Source organism: Perca fluviatilis, chromosome 9 (genome assembly GCF_010015445.1).
Source record: "Perca fluviatilis chromosome 9, GENO_Pfluv_1.0, whole genome shotgun sequence".
Classification (NCBI taxonomy): domain Eukaryota; kingdom Metazoa; phylum Chordata; class Actinopteri; order Perciformes; family Percidae; genus Perca; species Perca fluviatilis.
Window position 1 is genome coordinate 27,683,316 of NC_053120.1, and position 12,765 is coordinate 27,696,080.

Below are 12,765 nucleotides of genomic sequence, written 5' to 3' on the forward strand. Positions count from 1 at the left end.
AAGCATGTTGACATGATCTGGGGTCAGACAGACGCGACCGTTACCTGGTGCCCGTCAGTCCAGCCGCTGAAAACAGCCGCGTTGCCGGGATGCACAGGTACCTCAGCGCTAACTTGGCCAGCCCGGGGAACCTTATTCCGTTCTTCGTAGTGAGTTTCTACCAGTCTGGTGATGGTACGTCGTGATGAAATTTGATATGCTGGTTCCAATATCCATGTCAATGAACTTGCAGATCCCTTGGGTAATTTTCTCTGCTTGTTGTGCAGCGCAGCTCCTCCGTGCTAACGCCGAATTTATGCTAGCTTTAGAGCAGGATGCACCGAGGCCGCCACCAACATTAACCAGGGTCTGATGCACTTTGTTTAGTGGTAAGCTGCATCATTTGAGTCGTGGCCGTGTTGTACTTATACACGGCATCTCAGTGTTTGCAGTAAACTAGCTAAGTCGTTTTAAAAAAAAAAATCAAAATGGTCCCACGCCACACTTCGCCGTGTCCTCTTCATGATTACTTTTGAAATCAAAACGGAAACTCGCAGGGTGGTAAAATGTTTAATTGCTGCCACACTGTGAAATTCATTTCATTGCTTCAAGACTCACACTACGCAACGCAACCAGTATTAGTATAATCGATAACAAATGAATGTGATCGACGAAATTCGAAATTCTACCTGTTAAATCAGTATCCTCCTCCTTAGCTCCATTTATAGACTGACATTACCTCCACTGTTTTAGCCCTGACAATTTTTAGTCACATCTCACTACCAACAACTCACTCATTTACTCTATTTATATTAGGATCAAGCAAATATGAATTGTGTAGTAGAATTTTTTTTACAACCACTAGCCTGGTCATTACCATAAGATCATCATCATTGTCATCATAACAGTAACAGTCAGCGACAATGTTCATTAAAACACCCCAGCAGGTACAGCCTCAACTGTACTTTGTGTTTGATGCTAATTAGCAAGAGTTAGCATGCTAACATGCCAAACTAAGATGGTGAACATGGTAAACATTATACCTGCTACATATTAGCATGCTGACGTTAGCTTTTAGCTCAAAGCACCGCTGTGTTGACAGTAAGTAAAGCCTCACACAGCCGCTAGCATGGCTGTAGACTCTTAGTCTTGTTTTCACCCTTTAGCAGTTTCATTTTTTTAGCTTATCTGTCTTTATTTTAATATAGCATACAGTTGTTTTAATGAAACATGACATTTTTTGTCTCACCGTCTTGTGTTGTGTCGTTGGAGCCAGAGCGTTTCGCCGTAGCTGTTACACTGAAGGGGGACACAGTCCAGTCTGTCTGGCTCCTCATTGGCTCAGAAGCGTCCTCTCAGGTGGCCGCAGTGATGGATGAGACTTAGCACACACACATACATCCCACCCCCATGAACATGATAGAAACACACCATCTGTCTGTCCGCATCCTGGTGACTTGATTCTTTGTGCATGTGCGTGTGTGTGTGTGTGTGCGTGTGCGTGTGCGTGTGTTAAGGACACCCAAGCCACAGACTCATATGCTTCCCAGTGTGTCGCCTGCTTGTGAGATGATTTAATGAGCAATATAAGTGGATTGGATGGAACTTGGAACTTGAAGAGCTGAGATATTGGACAGGAGAAGAAAAAGACACAAACACACACACACACACACACACACACACTGACTGGGTGTTGTAGGGGTATCTCTAAATACATATGTCTCTAGTTTTCAACATACTGTCTCTTTTTTGACCCTCCAGTCCCTCCTCCCTCATATCCCAAGCTGCCTCTCAACTTACTTTGGGAAAAATACAAGATAAGATTAGATGAATTTCACACAGGCAGCTCTCATCCCTTTGTTTATTAGTCTTGTGCGAGTTGAGGGGGGTATGTGGCAGGAAGGAGGAAGCTTATGCTTAATAAGTTGCCTTTACATGGCTTTGTGACGACTTGACACACACCGCAGAGATGTCAGTGATAGTTAACCGTTGTGCTCTGGGTTCATGAGTCCATTATGAATCATAAAGCATAAAAACAAAATTCCAGCGGCAAGGCTCTAGAGATGGCTATCGATCCACCACTGAAATTATCTCAAATATTGAAAGGATTGCAATTAAAGGTTGTAAAGATATCCTTGTATCCCCTGACTTTTTATCTAACGCCATCATCAGGTCAAAATACAACTTGCAAAACATTCCCAGCATCCTTAGCAGTACTTTGTGTCCTGAACTTAGTACTAATTAGCAAAGGCTGCTATGCATATATGCTAAACTACAATGGTCATCATCTCAACATCATGTTACATTGTCATTGTGAGGATGTTAGCACGCTGAGGTTAGCATTTAGCTTTAAGCACTACTGTGCCTAAAGGTATAGCCTCACAGAGCTGCCAGAACTGTCATATACAGTTTATGACAAATGTTCACATGTAAAATTATCAAACGTATGACCACTGTGATGAACTTTGTTCAGCTGTTCCACAAAACTCAGATGTGAAAGAAATCTTCAAATAACGTATTTCTATTTCTGTTTTTATTTTTGCTTTATCATTCAATCATTCATTTATATCAATATAACCATATCATCACGATGTGATACCACTTCACACAGACAATGAACCATAGAATAGACTTTTCACTACACCCTTCTCTGTAATCCTACAAAAAATAAACATGCCTACATGCCTATATGGCTGGAGTGAACTCGTGGCACTACACATATGGTACCATCATCCTGATCTATAGGCTGCCACTGTATTTATTCTGATGGGGGATGTGGTGCAGAGTTGATTGTGCAGGTTTACTGACCGGCTCCTAGGCCTTTGCCCCTGCATGATTCAGTGTCCCCGCATCAATGACTTTTAATAACCGAGCAGCGAGAATTTACGGTATGCCATACATCACTGGATCCTGCAGACAGACAAAAGCAGCGAGGGTGACACAATAACGCAAAGTGGGAGAGAGTGGAAATGCATAGACATACAGGCTGAAGCGGAGCGACAGAGAAAAGAAACAATGTAGAGAAGAGGCGATAAGAGTGTGAGAGAAGGGTAGAGAGGAAAACCTTGACAGCCTTCCCAGTGAAATATGTCCTGCATACATACCTCCTGTAATAAACTGATAACATCCTTTCACCACAAATGTGCACATCTGTAGACAGTGGGTGTGTATGTGTGGCAAGAGGCGGGCCCAAGAAGAGGTCATCATGTAATGTCTCCATGCTTTATTGGTGTGTCTTGCTCTGTGTGAAAGATATTGATTAAGAAACCACCACGACAGCGACCGTACCAATATATCTGAGAGTTGTCACGCCCCCTTGTAATTGTAACCAGTCCAGCTTTAACGCCCATGGGTGAGCTGGATCGGACAATAATTAGCTTTTGTGTCTGTTTACTGTCTTACGGTACATCATTTTATATTCAATTCATACAATTCGATTTTTTTTACAGCATCATTAAATTAAAATCCCGCGTTGTGTTTTTTTTCTCAGTCACATCCTGCTTTGCTCCGATTTAGAAAACAAGACCATTTCAGTCACTATGAAATAATGATTTCAGTGTTGCGGTGCAGAAAGATTAGCCAATTAATCAAGTAGTGGACTGATAGGAAATTGACAACAAACCTTTTTTATTCAAAAATGTCAAATGTTCACTACTTCCAGCTTAGAAACTGAAGGATTTACAACTTTTCTCTGTTTTATTTCATTGGACTTTTGGTTAAAAAAAAAAAAAAAAGAAACCTTTGGAGATGTCACATTGGACTTTGGAAACTTGTAATGAGCATTTTTCCCTTTCTATACTAATAATATTAATTAAATAATTATTCATTAATCAAAAACATTATTGAATACATTGATTAATACAGTAATCATCACGTGCACCCTTAAAACATTGAACCATGCAAAGCACAGAGCATCCTACATTAAATTATTGTCCTTCATCCAAATCCACATAAACATATGCGTGGACGAAGACAGCCTTTGTCTGCGTGAACCATGAAGGTATTCTGCCTTTTTTTTAAACTCTTGTGTACACGGTGTCCAAACTATTTTTTTCCTCTACCCTCGTCTCAAGCCACATTTATATTCCAGGCGAAGACAGGCAGGCGGCCAAGGGGACCTTGATGTGCCGAGAACAAGTTTAACATTTAACACCGTATAAAGTGGTTTTGCAACCCTGCAAATGAGGAGTCTTAGACATTTGAAAATTGCCTCGCCACCCTTCCGGCACGTAAAAAGCTTTCTGTCACCTCATTTTTCAGAGGAATCTCTCTCTCTCCGTCCCTCCTTCTCTCTAGCCCTTCACCGTGCCCCTTCCCTTCCCTTTTCTCAGTGCAGTATCTTACTCTTTCTCCGTATCGTTCATTTTCTTTCTCTTTCTGCCTTGCCCGTTTTTTTTTTTATTCACATGTAGTGTAGGGTGGGCTCACCTGTTCTGGTCACAGAGAGCGAAATTACAGAAATGAGTGGGTGATGCTCCGCTTCCAGTTGACTTTAACAGGATGCCTGGCTGCATTGGCTTCTGGCTGGTGGGTGGTGTTGTATGAATAAGGGAGACCTGGGTGGCTTTCAGCTGTAAGTAATGGGTTTCTATATAGTTCTGGGCAGCCCTAGAGCTTATTCCCACTCTGCACCATCAGGGGGCTCAGCAATGTCACACCCGCTTTGTATGGTGGCGCTTGGTCAGCGCTATGCTGCTTGTGTGGTACACGGTGTGTCTCTCTCTCTCTCTCTCTCTCTCTCTCTCTCTCCCTCTCTCCCTCTTTCCCATTTGCCATGTGGACCATCGTGTTTATTTAATGTTGAAGAATTAAAGCAGAAAAACATCTGAATACAACAAGTAGTCCACCACAAGCACTTAATATATGCAGTGTGCGTGTGCATGCATTCTGTGCAGCAAAACACTTAACTGTAATTGACAGCACTTTTTAGCTCCATAGCGATAACGCTGGAACAAGGACAGTCTCATCCTTACTTTCATTCCCTCCTTCCTTCCTTTCATCCCTCCATCCCTCTTTGCCCAACTCCTGATTAACTGCACCTTTTCATGTGAGCCTGAGTAGCTCCTCATCTACAACAGAGCGTACTAATAATAATCTGCGTTTGTATAGCACCTTTCAAAAATAACAATTACCAAGTGCTTTGCATAAAATAAAATGCATCAATCGCAATGTAACAATGGGGAAATAAAAATGCAGTCACAATAACGATGAAGTGTGTCTTGAGATGTAAAGATGTGCGGTATGCACTAATGAGTAGATACCATGTGCTCAACGCTCACACGAGCGCCTGCCCGTCTCATTCACACTCTAAATGCACAAGCAAATTTGCATTCCGTAAGTATTTTGTATGTTGCATATTCAATTTTCATAATATCGCAGACGTCATTATAATGCAGAGCTAGATGCAGAGCAAGTTCTCCTCCCTCATAACCTGCATTTTCTTCAGCCTCTCAAGCAGGAAGGAAAATGTTATTTCCTGTGTCTGTGTGTGTGTGTGTGTGTGTGTGTGTGTGTGTGTGTGTGTGTGTGTGTGTGTGTGTGTGTGTGTGTGTGTGTGTGTGTGAGATGGAATAAAACTGTCTCTGGCTTACGCTCTGTGTTTGAGCCCATATGGCAATGGTGCCTGATGGCAATATCTTCTTTTGTTGGGAGCCTTGCCATTTTCCCTCACATTGGTCTACCAGCTCCCATTCCCTTCCAAGCGTACACATACAGCGGCAGGTCTAGCAAAGCATCAGGGGAAATTTATGGCTGCTTAAGATTCAAGTTCCCCCCTTACCCAGTCAGGCTTGGCATTTGAGTGGGGCTGAAATAAGCTTCGGCTTTTCTCCGTACCTCTTCCTGTCTCTCCGTTCAAGCTCTCTTTGCCTCACTTCCTCTTTCTCTTAACATCCCACCACCTGTTTTCCTCCCTCTTTCTCTCTCTCACCACTTTTGTCTTCACCTTCTCTAGCCCACCTTGATTCCTCCCTCTGTATGGATTGTAATTGCACAGCATGTTCTGTTCTAGCCCACAGTGCCGTCCGTTTTCCTTTTTTTTTTGGAGAACTGCGGTGTTCTGCTGTTCCACCTCATACAGGTTTTATAAGCTGGGATGTAGCCGCCCACTCAGCCATTGTTTTCATTTAAGTGCTTTTTTACTGTACAGTAACTCCCAGGCAGCGGCGGAGTGGGACCAAAAAAATCTACCGGGAAATTCCATAGACCACCGGCCCTCCGGGGGGGGGGGAATAAATAAATGTTTGGATGGTGAATGAATGAACAACACACAGCACAGCAACACGATCCCTTTTGTTTCCTTTTGAGTCTGACCATCTCAGCACCACCTTTCCCTTTTCTTTTTTTTGGCTTTCCATCATTGGACTGTGTGATGTCTTTTAACGGTAACTGAAACGTGACGAGAGAAAAAACGTCATAGGCCGACCAGGGCTATGCCATTTGGGGAGGGGCCGCTCACTGATCCCCCCTATATTTCTGAAAATCCTCCGAGACATGGTTGTGACCTGCACTTCGTTAGAGCTTTCTGATTAGCCTGTGTTTGTATTGAAATAAGAGGCTGCTGCTGCGGCCCGCCGTACGGGTTGAGCAGAGGCCGCACAGTTTGACCAGCGGCCGCGGGTAACGGCCGCACACCAGGATGCCATATGGAGTTGCTAAGAACTTGCTATGTATAACTATTATCAGACCGGCCTCGAAAAACACTACCGGCCCACCGGGAAAAATCCCGACTCTCCCGATTGCCTCCCTGCCTCTGCTCCCAAGCAACAAAAGAAACCACCCCAGGATGATGCATGCTCTAAGACAGGTGCAAACACAGAACCGGCCCTGGTGGCGCAGAAAATGTGAACTGCTAAAGCCATTTATGTATAACACAGTGTGACAGGTTCTCAAACCTTTGTAATATCCTTGCAAAAGGAAAACAGCCTTTTGTCACTCGAAGGGTAGCCTCATTTTTCACTCCAAGGGACTTGGACACAGACATTGATGGGACTAACTCCCCCTGTGAAACCAGCACTATTGTGCGTATGAAAGTGTGTGTGTGCACGTGTGTGCTGCAGGAACAACAGCAGTGTGCAGTGATGGAGTGACAGACAGGCGGCCTGAGTGATTAATGAGCCCTCTTAATAATGCACCATGGTGAGGAAAGAGTGACGGGACAATTTGAGACAAGGAAAGGAAAGGAAAGGAAAGAACAGAAAGAAAAATACATAAGAAATTGCGAGTCATGGATACAGATGGTGCAGATGCAGAGTGGCAGCTACATTTTTTCCTAATATGGATAGAATATAGATAGAAATATAGAATGAGGTAAAAGGTGAGATTAAGATGAGATAACATATTGGATGGACCAGATTTTTCCATGAAAGGCGGAGGTGGGTCCTGTAAAGGACTTTGAAATGGGTCAACTTGGCTCTGCACATATTTTTTTTTAGCTTATATCTGTCTTTTTGTCCACCTGTAACCGTCTAGCTGTCGGTCTCCCGGTCTTGTCTGCCAAATCTACAGTATCAGTGACAGACTGGATAGGGAACAGTGCACTCATCTGACATGTTGAAAAATCTGGCTGGATCTTTGCGGCTGGTATTACACACGCAGCAGGAGTGCTCACACTGACTCTCAGAGCTACTGGGAGCTACACGCGTGGTTTAGGTGTGTGTGTGTGCGTGTGTGTGAGGCGGCCGCAACTATTCGTTCAAAACAACAAAGGCGGACATGATAGACAGATGGTTGATCCAATCATCTGGCAGGTATTTTTTTTGAAAGTGCCTGCCCTTTTCCAAACAGTTTCCAATGACGGCTTCTCGGATGGTTCTATGTTAACAAACCATCTGGCATGTCAGGTTAGAAAACTCCACTTCCAGCTGACTTTGTAATATTTCCAGATGATTCGGGCTTACGCACATGATGGCTACATACGTACGTGATGACATGCTAAAAGACTGATGTCCCAGGCATCACAGTGGTTCGATTTGTGCTTTAATGTCTCTATTTTCCAAGAGCATGCTTCACTTTTACAGAGAAAAGGATTTCAGGATGAGGAATGATTAATTAGTTTGGCAAATCACTGCCATCTAAAACAAGTTTTGAGTTGCTGGTGTGAACACACTCAAACCAAATACAGAAAAGGGCTGAGCCGCGTTTTACAGGCGTTTTGGCATCCACATATCTGTTATTGGTATTGGAGATAATGCTTTGCAGTAGTTAATAGTAAGCTAGTTAGCCAGGCATGCTAATATGCACATCTTGCATTGAAGCACACAGACACTCAGTTGAATCCATTCCTTACACTCTCGCTTGTGTTTTTGTTATTCTAAAGGCAATAAAGACACACAAAATAAAGACCCCCACCTTCCAAACTCTCGAGATACAAAGTATTGCTTACATTACAGCCCCTTGCACACTGCAGCAGCGTTGTGAAATAATTCAAAGCTTGACAGGCCTGCTGTGCCTAGTTATAATTGCTAAGCTAGGATTGGACGATCTCCGTTCAGGGACAGGGTTTATTGAACATCAAAGCCCGTCCATGCATTTTCCATTGGCTGTATACAGTATACAGCCAATGGAAAATGCATTCTGCAAACTTTGGATCCACAGGCTATTGTGTCAGCAGCTGAATGTGTAGAAGAAGAAGGAACTTTATTACTCATCACATACCAGGGTTTTCCCTGCTATTGTATGGATCGATCGTATAGTACAATGTAGTGAAATTCAGTCCCTGCATTTAACCCAGCCTAAGCATTAGGAACAGTGGAGAGCAACATACAGCGTCCGGGGAGCAATTTGGGGTTCAGTGTCTTGCTCAAGGACACTTTGACATGTAGCCGGAGGAGCCTGGGATCAAACCACCAACCTTGTGGTTGAGGGCTTGACCCGCTGTACCTTTGAGCCACAGCCAGCCATGTCAGGGCTGACTCAAATGAGCTGATGTCACTGACACTGACAGCATGTTGCCTGTCTCTTGCCATGACACACACACACACACACACACACACACACACACACACACACACACACACACACACACACACACACAGTGCATGGCACTATCTTTGTGGGGACCCATCATTGACATAATGCATTCCCTAGCCCCTTACCCTAACCTTAGCCATCACAACTAAATGCCTAACCTTAACCCTTACCCTAACCATAACCTAATTCTAACCCTAATCCTAAAACCAAGTCTTAACCCACAAGTATACTGTATTCCCGGTTTTTGGACCCCACGAATATAGTTAAACAAGAACACACACACACACACACACACACACACACACACACAACTAAAACCATGTCCTAGAATTCTTGTAACTGTATGAGTCATATTGTGGAAAGATTCCCTTGCATCAAAAAAGGAAAAAGGGGAAGAACGGCACAGAACTGGCCGAACTGCTTATTCTGTTGCACTTTTAAATCACTACAGTACAGTAAATGTAAGAGGATGAAAAATAAAGCACTGGAGAAAAAAAAAAAAAGAGCAATCAATAGCAAAGTAAGTGTGCTAGAGAGAGATGACGGGTGCAGAAAATAAAAGGCTCTAGTGTAATAGCATGGTCACAGTAAACACAGCTCTGGCCCTGGGAGCACACATGAGTAGCTGCTATTAACGACCTGAAGAGAGAAAAAGAAGCTATGACAAACTCAAAGTGACTAATACGATCACTACATGCAGTTTGTATTAGCACATTCTGTTTTTTTATATAGTGATTTATGAAAGTTGCAGTTCAACACCCAACATGTCATTTGGCTTCATTTTTAATAAACCAGATTTTACTTTCCAGGGTGATGATATCAAGTCTGTTCTCGGCATCGCCTCACTAATTAGGGCTGCTCAAATGAATTTGATAATGTGAATCATTTGTCAGAGAGCGCCCCTGTTCTGTTGTAAAATAGTCATATTCCCCGTCACAAAGCAACACATTAAAAAGGATATAGCGACAAAGGTTTACAAATTTAGCCTTGTCGTTAAAATAAACTTATCCCAAATATAGACTTTGAATACACTTCTACGGAAGCATTGTAAAAGCAACCGATTCAAACTGTTTACCAAAGGAGACTGTACACAGAGCTTTTAGATTGTTGAATGCATTTTTCTAACATTTCCTTTGAGGAAGCCATTTCTGTAAGTTCCAGCATGCTATAAGAGACTTTTGCTTCTTGAGTTATGTTATGTCCTCTTTAGCCTTTTTGTCAGTGTAATCTTAGTCTCGCTTTGCCAGACCCTCCTCCACAGTGCTGCGGTGGTCTGGCGAGTCCACACAACATTCTGGGATGGGAGAAAAACGTGCTCTGGTTTATTGGCATTTCTTTAAACCAATCACAATCTTCATGGGCGGCGCTAAGCACCGGGGAAAAGCTGCGGTGCCGCTGCAAAATAGCCTCGGGAAGGAACTTGTTTTGGTGGAACATGTGTACGTTCAAAAGTTTTTTTAGTCGTGCAACAGAAAACTCAGATTGGACAGATAGTCTAGCTAGCTGTCTGGATTTACCCTGCAGAGACCTGAGGAGCAGTTAACCGTAGTCCTCATGAATCGACTGGATTTTAAAATTCCAACACAAACAAAACGGGGAGCGTGCCTATGTTCCCACAGTTCAAGATATTTTTCAAAATTAGGCCCTATGTTCCCACAGTTCCCACATTTCTAAGATTTTTTTTCCAAAATTAGGCCCTATGTTCCCACATTTCCTTTTTCATAAATTTGTATCATATTTTCTCCCCCTTTCTCCCAATTTGGTACCCAATTACACCTAACCTATTATCCAGTAGCAATGGACTACAGATGGAATATAACCCTAACCCTAACATATGGCCTAATTTTAAGAAATTTCTTAGAAATGTGGGAACATAGGGCTGTGGGAACATAGGGCTGACCCCACAAAACGGAAGGTAACGGACATCCAGCTGAAAAGGGTGACATCTGGCTGAAAAGTGTGCAATCCGGCGGCGGATGGCAACAGAGCAATCCCAGAAGCGGAACGTCGCGGATATAGACTACAGTAATGTTAACGTTAAGTGGCAGTTTGGAGCCGCGACGAAAAGCCTAATGGAATGCTTAGGGAAAAAAATCACACCAGGCTGGCAAAAAAAAATGCTTCTTTCAACTGTGAGGACTGTTCTGAAGAGCGCAGTTCTTTAGTTACATACAGCATGGTCACCTCAAAGGACCAATGTGTCACCCTCACCGCAACCACACTCAGTAAAAACACCCTACCTTCCAATCTGTCCAATTTAGTGATGCCCTCTAAAGTGGTGACCAGCTTTTCTTTATAAGAAAGGTGGAGAACAAAGAAGCTCAAAACAAACCTAAAAGAAATCTCCTCCTAAAAGGTCCATTATAGCAGTGGCTGCCCTGTGTTCAAGTACAATAGCTCACCAAAAGTCTTAGATGCAGAAGTTGATGTAAGATGTAAATTACGCTATTAAAATTACAGTAGCGGTAGTTCATAACATCCCTTAAAAGGACTGAATGATTTGTGAAGTTATGTGACTTTTATCTGTCACAAGTAATGTAAATCTACACCAAACAGCCAGAGTCTGTTAAATGAGCTTCCATTCAGCTGTGGCACAGCAGAGGTATTTGGTATGAGGTCAGTGTTTTTGTCCTTGGCTGTACCTTTGAGATTGAGTCAGAGCGACCAGCGCTGCTGTTACTGACACTGGCTATCTGTGTCCAGCATCTCCACCCCCCTCCAACCCCCACCCCACCCCACCCTACCAACGAGGTCCTCTCCTGCCCTCAGTCCCCGCTCGGCCCGCCACGTCTCTAGAGATGCCATATTCATTATTTACACTCGGGGTTTCTCAAGCACCACGGCAGGGGCTGACCTACCTCATTTGTTCTCTGTCTCCTGGCTTCTGTGACACACATATTAGCCGATAGTCAAATATTCATGAACAAACACAGATTTTGTGAGTATGAAATGACTTCAGCCTTTTTTGCTTGCTCTTGGCTGCTGTAAGCACTAAGGTTGGGCGATGTCCCCTAAATTGGCAGTTGATGATGTTTACAGTAAAACATGGCGATGGACGATGATATCGTCGTCGGGGGGCGGAGGGGGGGGCTCATATCTCTTTACATAAATATTTTTTTCTACTACCATGGGCTAACAGTTAACATAGAAAGAATTAGACATACATTTAAATGCTCTCTGTAAATGGTGCCCTGCTGGTAGGGGCAGTTTTTTACAATATGAACTACTTTCACTTAACTACGGTGCAGTAAAATCAACAGAGCGACAGTAATAACCTAATATACCATCATTACTTAGTTTAAACTACATTCTCGGTTATGTTTGCACTGAATAACGCATTCAATAAACAGAAACTCTTGCAGCACACATGAACAGATGCGCAATATTAGCTCACACATAAAATAGCACCCTCGTGAATTAGCCTATTGTTGCTAACGTACATTCATAAATCCTGCATAACATCGTCCCGTACCTACAGGACCTCAGACTTACTTATCGATGCACGCACAGAGTAGTGTCGACAAACTTAGTCCAATGAGGGGAGAAAGGAAAGTGTGATAGCGTTCCACGTTAACGCTTTTTTTCTCTCTCACTCGAGACCGCTGTGTCCAACGTTACTAGAAGGTAGAGCGAGCTACAACTGAAAGGGAGAGAGAGAGAGAATGTATCACTACAGCCGATCCAGTCTGCTCAAAGCGATGGTCTTTTTCACAAATAGGTAAGGGGGGAAAAAGTAGCTTCCACTTAAGGAGCCCTATGTCTTGTCTTTGTGTCTTTGCTAGTTTAAAGTATGATGTTGAGAACCTTGAGCTCAAC

The 12,765-nt window shown here is 43.2% G+C and overlaps 1 protein-coding gene and 1 long non-coding RNA gene across 4 annotated transcripts in view; one reads left to right on the forward strand and one right to left on the reverse strand.

Annotated features, from left to right (window-relative positions):
• ncanb (neurocan b) overlaps positions 1 to 12,765 on the forward strand; it is a 173,160-nt gene that overhangs the window by 23,620 nt on the left and 136,775 nt on the right. The window lies entirely within an intron of this gene.
• On the reverse strand, positions 2,592 to 4,495 carry LOC120565760. Its single transcript, XR_005640281.1, has 3 exons — positions 4,408 to 4,495; positions 3,084 to 3,220; positions 2,592 to 2,889 (listed from the first exon to the last, which is right to left on the reverse strand). It is a non-coding gene; the product is annotated as an uncharacterized LOC120565760 (long non-coding RNA).